Consider the following 7,891-nt stretch of genomic DNA (forward strand, 5'->3'; position numbering starts at 1 on the left):
AGGAAGGTTGAGAACCACTGATCTAGAGAGACTGTCCCTGGACAGGGGCATGGCAGACGCGGATGGGAATAACGAGTAGGAGAAGGAAAATGTTCTGAAATGGATTGTGGAGATGATTGCATCCATCTTCGCGGTATGATCAAACGATTACATTGTGTAATCTGGGAAGTACATGCCAATAAAGCTATTTTTGAAAAAGCAAAACAGAGCTAGGGACCAGTGGATGAGTTCCCTCAGGCATCCTGCAAAGTGACCCACAGACCACCCACCCACCTCGGTGTGTGTTGAGCTGGTTTGTACAAGAAAGGCTGGGGAAACCCTGCAGGGGAGCAGCTAGGGGAGCCCATGGGTTAAGCCGGTGATTCTCAGATCCACTGGTCCCAGGAGCCTTTGCCCCCCATCACTCCTAGCTACATCCCAGGAAAGCCGTGTCCTCCGGAGCCCATTCAGCAACGCTGACCAGGTCCAAGCGGCACAAAAGCACAGAAGGAGCACCCGGCAGTCTCTGTGCTCAAAAAGCGTTCCGCCTGGAATCTGGGTGGCCAGCCTGGTTTCAGATCCCTCTGAGGCAAGCCGTCACTCAGGAAGCCAAGATTCCTGGTTGGGAACCCAACCACCCCACCCCCAGTCCTGCCTGGTGACCTCTGTGTGACCTCAGCCAACTCCACAACTTCCAGACTCAGTTTTTGAGTCGGAGAGATGGGCAAAAAAGATGGTCTCATTGACAAAGGGCCCACGTGGCAAGACGCCACGGGTACAGCTTTCTTGGCATGTCCCTGGGGCATAGGGTTTCCAGCAGGAACCCGGAGGTCCCCGTGCCTCCTGGGCCCCCGCCACCGAGGCCGGTACCTGGTACCTGGAAACCGCCTGATGGGGCATGAACTGGAAATTCCCTATAAGACTCGCTCATTAAATGAGTCGTCCCTCCGCCTGCTGCTTTGACTGCGGCCGCCTGCTCACTCCCTTACTCAGCTCCCCAAGCGCCTCCAGAAACCTCCCCCAAAGGAGTCCGACTGGTTTGGAGCGGGCTGGGCGGCCACTTCCCCTTCCACCGCCCACCTGCCCTCTGTCCATCCGCCGCTGCCTGCCGGGAGCCCAGGCCCTCCCCGCCTGCCCGGAGGTGTGGGCTGAGCGTTCTAGAACACGGAGCCGGATGCCCACGCCAGATAAGGGGACCACAAAGCACAGCGCAGGACCAAGCCCAACGTTGTGCAATCGGATCTTTGTACCACGGAGACAGCCACGGGGATGAGCGGACGTGCTTATCTGATGGGGCCACGGGGCCTCCAGAAGATTCCAGGGCGGCGGGTGTCTTGTTTGTCTTTTTTTAAGTCTGTCTTTGAGTTCTTCTCGGCTGGGCAACTGTGACTGCTCTTCTGCCATTCCAGCACGTGCTCAAGTCCCCCCGGCCAGTCAACATTCATTAGGACTTCCTGTGTGCCGGGTCTGAGCCCGGACAGAGACAAAGAAAACAGTCCTTGTTCCCAATCTGCTGGCTTGCAGATACCCCAAAAGATCATTGTCACAACACAGGTGAATCTCAGAATCATGACACTGGCCCTTGAGGCTGTCGCCCTGAGCAATCCTTTCAGGTGGAGACGGGAGCCACTCCTGGAGGTCACCCTTCAGCCAAATAACAAATGGGCTCACAAACAAACCATCTCCCCTACCGACCCACCACCCCCGAGTACTGCGCACCTTGAAATAATCATCTCCCAGAGACCAAGATAGGAGCACCGGTGGCATAGTGGTTGTGTTGGACTGCCAACACAAGGTCAGCAGTTCGAAACCACCAGCTGCTCCTGGGGAGAAAGATGAGGCTTTGATTCCCGTAAGAGTTCCAGTCTCAGAGACCCACAAGGACAGTTCTGCCCTGTCCTGTAGGACCGCTACGAGTCAGCATTGACTCCATGCAGTGAGTTTGGTTTGAGCTTGGGGTGAGACCAAGTCTTCACCATTGACCCTTGAGCAAAGATACCAAGGTAGGAGGGGCGGGGAAGCCAGATTCATGGAAACGGAACAACCAGATGGAACCACGAGGAGGCCAACCCAGTGGGAAAAGGTTGCTGGTGTCACCGACCGTAGGTGCAGACGTGATTCCCCGGGAACCTCATTGGCCGTGTAAACTTCCACCCCAAACACAATGAAATACACATACATGTTTAGTTATGCCGCTCAAGGAAAGAAGGCCGGCAAAGAAGACTACATACCGAATGATTCCTCTTACAAAGGTGCTGGAAAATGCAGGCGGTCAATAGCAACGAGGGGGGGCTACGGGGGACTGTGCGTGCATGTGGGGCATGGGAGGGGGAGTGAGGGGCGAGAAGGGTGGGTCACAAATTGGGAGTGGGAGGGCAATCTGCAGCAGTGGTTTGTGCGGCGTGTCTGGGCCTGCGCCAGTCCAAACCCATGGAATTATACACTCGGAATCCGTGCTATTCCCTGTGTGTCTGACCTCTGTGGGGATGTTGGGAAAAACGAAAGCCGACCGAGGCAGCGGGATCAGTAAAGCAAAGCGGGGTGGGAGTCCCTCGGGAAGAACCAGGGGGAGAGGAGTGGGGAGACTGTGAGGGAAGCCTGCCTGTGGAGAGAAGGTTTGACGGCAGTGAGTTAGACAAGGAGCAAAGAAGAGAGAGGCGTTCAAGTCCGCCTGATCTGAGTTCAAATTCCAACTCCCCGGCTTACAGACTCCGTAGCTTCAGACAAGAGACTTGGCTTCTGAGACTCATAATTGTGCTCCCCAGAAGAAAGGCCTGGTGTTCTACTTCTGCAAAACCTCTGTGGCTCAGTGTGACCCATTGGACACCACAGTCGGCGTCACTCAACAGCAAACTGGTTTGGTTTGGGTTTGGGTTGTTAAATAATGCTTGCCTCATAGGGCCACTGGGAAGTCCCAGTTAGGCCGAGTCTGGCATTCAATGCTTGCTGGACTCACTGTCCACGGTCACTGTCTTGATTCAAGACTCCCGAGGAAGGAAGGGTCTGACAGCGGCCTGGAGCAATGTGAGCATGTGGGGGGTCGGGGGACGGGGGAGCCAGCGGCAGAGAAAGGGGAAGAGGGTGTGTGTGTGTCAGGATCCCAAGGAAGACCTTGTGGACCATGCTGATGATTGGAGCTGACTCATAAGGGCTGGGAGCCGTGGAAGGACTGGCACTGGGAAATTCATCATCAAAGCTGTCCTTGTTATCGAGGTCCCTCTGGCTGTTAGGAAGAAAAAAAAAACAGTTGGGGAAACTGAGTCTTGAGTCTGCATAGGACTGGACCAAGGACTTGTGGAATCACCAAGCCAACCAGAAAGTGTCCTCTTTTCTATGCAACCCCCTCTGTAACCTGCCTGAGACTCTGTTGCCTAGGTCTGCTTACATGCCTCCAGTGATGGAGAGCTCACGATCTGAAATGTTGGACAGTTCTTCCTTTCGGCTCGAATTAAGAAGGGCCTTCCAAATGGGATCCTGCCCTTCACTCTGACCCTGCTCAGACACAGCCCTTAGCCAAAGTCACGCTGGGAGGGGCCAGCTGTGGACAGGGGAGGATGTGGCAAAAGGTAGGGGCTGTGACAGAGACTTCCTGGGTGCTGCCATCAGCTCCCTGCCATGAGGCCCTGGGACACAGCCTTCCCTTCTCCCAGAGTCTCCTCTGTAAAATGAAGGTGCTCATGCTCAATCATCCCCTTCCAGCTCTCTGAAGCCTCTTGAGCCCCACGGAGGCCTCCAGGCGTGGGCTGGGCCAGGCCCAGGGGTCCACTCCCATTGGGGGGCCAAGATCGACCGCAGGGAAGGCGGGCTGGGCCCTGTCTGGGGATAAAGGCAGGTGCCCCGGGGTGTGCCCAACTTAATAACAGGCTCCAGGAAGCAGGGGGGTTTGAACCCCAGAGTCTAGGTTCAAACGCAAATTGAGCAGCCCACGTTCCTGTCTGTAGCTCTGAAAACCGAATGTTCCCACAAGCCGCAGACCCAGCCCCACTCGCCTCAAACCTGTTCACCCTGGAGAGCCTTCATCTGTGCTCCGGCTGTGTGCCAGTCTTCCCACTGCACTCCTGACCCCGGCTCCAGAGAGCTGGCCCTGCCCCAGCCTGGCCTCACCTCCTACCCTCTCCTCGCTCGGCCCTCTGCACAGGGCTTCCCTGATGTGCTCAGACATGCAAGCTGGGATCTGCCCCAGGGCCTTTGCACTTGCTGTCCAGAGGGCTCTTTCCCTGGTTTTGCCATGGAGGCTCCAGCTCATCCTTCAGGGGTCTACTCTGGGGTCAGATTTCAGACAGGCCCCCTCCTGAACCCCCATCATGCTCAGTTTCCCCCATCAAAGCCTTCATCAGGGTACCCCTGCCCTCAGGCTGGCATCTCTCTCTCCTGGACTTGAGCTCTTGGACATCTGAGCACTGGCACCTGAGCTCTGCCTAGTGGCCCTCCAGGTGAGTAGGTAAAATGAACAAAGGAGGAGACGTGGAGGATTCAGAATCCACCCACGGAGAAGCCCTAGTGGTGCTGGTGGTGCAAAGGTTAAAGCACTCAGCCAGCTGAAAAGTCAACTGCTCCGTCCTTGGGAGACGGGATGGGGCAGATTGCTGGGAACCCGAGGTGGAAGTTCTACTCTGCCCTGTAGCGTCGCCGTGGCCAGAATCAGCACTCCAGGACACAGTTGCCACGGCACTTTCTTCTCCACAGACCCTCGCTCTCTGCAGGAAGACCCTGGCCCGCACACAGACTCACATACCCCCATACACACCCTGCATGCGTGTGCATGCACACACCATCCCCAGCACCCTCCCTCCCCGTCCTCCACGCCAGCCCCTGGCACCCGAACTTCTCAACTTTCCCTCCTTTCACAGAGTGCCAGCTGGCCCCATGCCAACCTGGCTCCCCCTACCCGCCGGACTGCCTGAGGCATCAGACTCATAAAGGACGAGGAAGGGCCTGGGGCGTGCTGGCTGGGCGCCATGTGAACACGGCCCCTGGGGGCCCTCATCTCCCCCCTGCGCTGCCAGACACCTGTGTAATGAGTGTCATTACCGGGGACCCACTGAGCAGGCCTTGGCTCGCCCCAGCCACCCAGGCTGTGGATGATGCTGGGCACGGGGTACAGGGAGCATGGGGGTGGGCTAGGGAGGCCTTAGCCTGCCCCAGCTGCAAAGCTCATTGAAGGTGGCCTCCTGTCCTCCACACAGCCTTCCAAACCTCAGGCCCTTCACACAACCCACACTGGGCTGAGAAGGAGGGGCCTGTTTAATGAGCACCTACTGTATGCCACAGGCTGGTCACTCCAACTTTCACTACCAGACACTATCGCAACCGCTCACTCCTCTCTGTCTGCTGCTTGTCTGTCTCCACTACAATCCTGGGAAACGTTTACTGAGCACCTACTGTGTTCCAAGCTCTGTGCTAAGCGTGCGGTGCGAACCAGCTCATTTGCCCTTAGAACAACCCTAGGCTGTGGGTTCTACAGACTTACTGGCACGGAGTTGATTCTGAGTCAGCGCGACCCAGTAGGACAGAGTAGAACTGTCCCTGTGGGTTTCTGAAACTGTCCGTCTGTATAGGAGCAGACAGCCTCATCTTTCTCTCTGCAGAGGTGCTGCTGGGTTTGAGCCGTAGACCTTGAGATTAGTAGCCCCAAGAACAGCCCTCTGTGCCACCACCAGGGCTCCTCGCAGGTTCTAGAACAGTCCCATTTTACAGAAACTCAGCCCAGACCACACAGACGAGAAGTAGTAGACTGCGAGCTAGTCTACGTCCTCTGGGCCCACAATCCCCATCAAGCCCATTCTGACGCAAAGTGACCCTGTAGGGCAGAGTAGAACTTGGACTTCCAAGGTTGCTCTCTGTATGGTGGCGTAGTGGTGGCACGTGGGCTGCTAACTGTGAGATCAGCCGTTCGAAGCCACCAGCCGCTCCATGCAAGGTTTTCTACTCCTGTAAAGAGTTACCTCCTCAGAAACCCATAGGGGCAGTTCTACCCTGCCCGGCAGGGTTCTATGAGTCAGAATTGCCTCGAGGGCAGTGAGTGAGCCTTTACAGAAGCAGGCAGAGGACAGCATCTTTCTCTCTCAGAGAGGCTGATGACCTTTTGGTTAGCAGCCAAGCACTTCATATTGGGCCCCTGGATGTTCTGTTTTCAGGTGATATTTACAAATGAGGAAACAGATTTAGAGAGGCGAAGGTCCTTGCTTTAAGCCACAAAAGTGAGGCTGGGGCAGAGCTGAGGTTTGGACCTTGAAGTGTCTTTGGTAAAAGCTAGGGGAAGGGTTCTAGCCCTCATTCCCTCCTGCCCCCACCTCAGGGCCCTGGCCTGCCTTTGGCTGCCTCTGCCTGTGGACAATGGGCCTCATGGGGATGGACGAGTGTCCGTCTTGGCCGCCATGCTGTGCCCAGAGTCCAGGCTGGGGCCTGGCACAGTGGGCCCTCAGAATGAAATTCTGACTCCTCTCCAAGGTCCTCTCAGATTGAACCACTCTGTCACTCAGACCTTCTCACCTCTCCTGACTCCCACAGAGAGCAGAATGTCCCAGGCACACCCTCTCTAGCGCGTCCCTCGGGGCCACCCTGTATGCTGTTCCTTTTGCTGGGAAAACTCTGCCCCAACTTCAGCTTTAGAGGGTGGTGCCTTGGCCACCAGGAAGCCACCCAGAGTACCTTGTGGATCAAAGTTCTCAAGGCTACAGGGGTGATGCCGGGGCCTCCACTCTGCTGACCCATGGGCTACTGCCTCCTCAGTCCGTGTTCTTAATCCCCTCTTCTTAGGGGGATCCCAGCCACCTCGGCTCTCCCCCCACCACACCCCACCCCACCCCTGACTTAGGAGTGAACTTGGCCTGGGCCTTGATTAGCTCATCTGTCCAGTAGGCAGAAAAATCTAATGGAAGGGAAGGCTTCGTCGTGCATCCAATCGGGTCATGTCTGCTCCATGTTCAAATGCCACCAATGGCTCCTCCCTGGACCCCCAAAGTCCTGCATGCTCTGACCCCTGCTGACCTCTCCAACCTCTTCTCCTGCCCCTTCCTCCCCCTGCCTGACTCCCTTCCAGCCACTTGGCCTCCTTGCTGTTCCTGGAATATTCCAGGCCCATTCCTAGCCAGAGACACTGCACTTCTCATCCCCGGGTGGTCCCTCCCCCTCGGGGGAGCGGTGGGGGGGGGGACCGCCCCTGCCCACCAGGCTCCAGGTCCTGCTGGGACTTCTCGGTCCTTCTCAGTCTGAGCGTTCACCTGGTTCTCAGCTGTGTCCCCTGACTCTACTGCGGGCACTCAGGTGATGGTTGTGGAATAAAGGGGTGCACATCAAAGTGCTGCCCCAGCCCCAAACCCGGAGCTCAGGGGCTGGGAACCAGGAGGCCCCACTGCCTCCAGCAGCCCCGGTCCCCTCTGAGCCACAGAGCCTGTCTGGTTCCCAGCCCTATAAAAACCACCGCCCTCACTCTTCCCTGAGGGCAGGAGGAGGAGGGCTGGCAGCCCCAAGGGTGACCCCAAATGTATCTTCAGAGACCTGGTCCCTGAGACAAGTGGATCCTGAGCACCTTCTGTGTGCCCATGCTGAGCTCAGGATCCCTAGCACCACCTTTTCCAGATGCGGGAACTGAGGCACCCCCCAGAGCAGCCACATCCCCACACTGTGCAGCAGGCTTCGAACCCAGCTGGGCCTGACTCCACAGCCTGTGCGCATGCTTTGTGTCCACGTGCCAGTCCACGGAGACCAGGTGAGGGCCTGCTGGGTGTTCAGGCTTAATGGCTCACCCTCTCTGAGCCTCAGTTTCCCCATCTGTCATATGGGGGCTTAAATATGTCACCCCAGGGGGTTGTTGCAAGGCTGGAATGAGATCTTAGGTCAGTGCCTCGATGCAGTAAGCCTTCGATAGCGCTCACTGTCATGTACTGCCGTCCTCTGGGCCTCAGTGTCC

The sequence above is a fragment of the Echinops telfairi genome, unplaced genomic scaffold (assembly GCF_000313985.2).
Source record: "Echinops telfairi isolate 266 unplaced genomic scaffold, ASM31398v2 ScPeMD7_5592;HRSCAF=6446, whole genome shotgun sequence".
NCBI classification, from domain to species: Eukaryota; Metazoa; Chordata; class Mammalia; order Afrosoricida; family Tenrecidae; genus Echinops; species Echinops telfairi.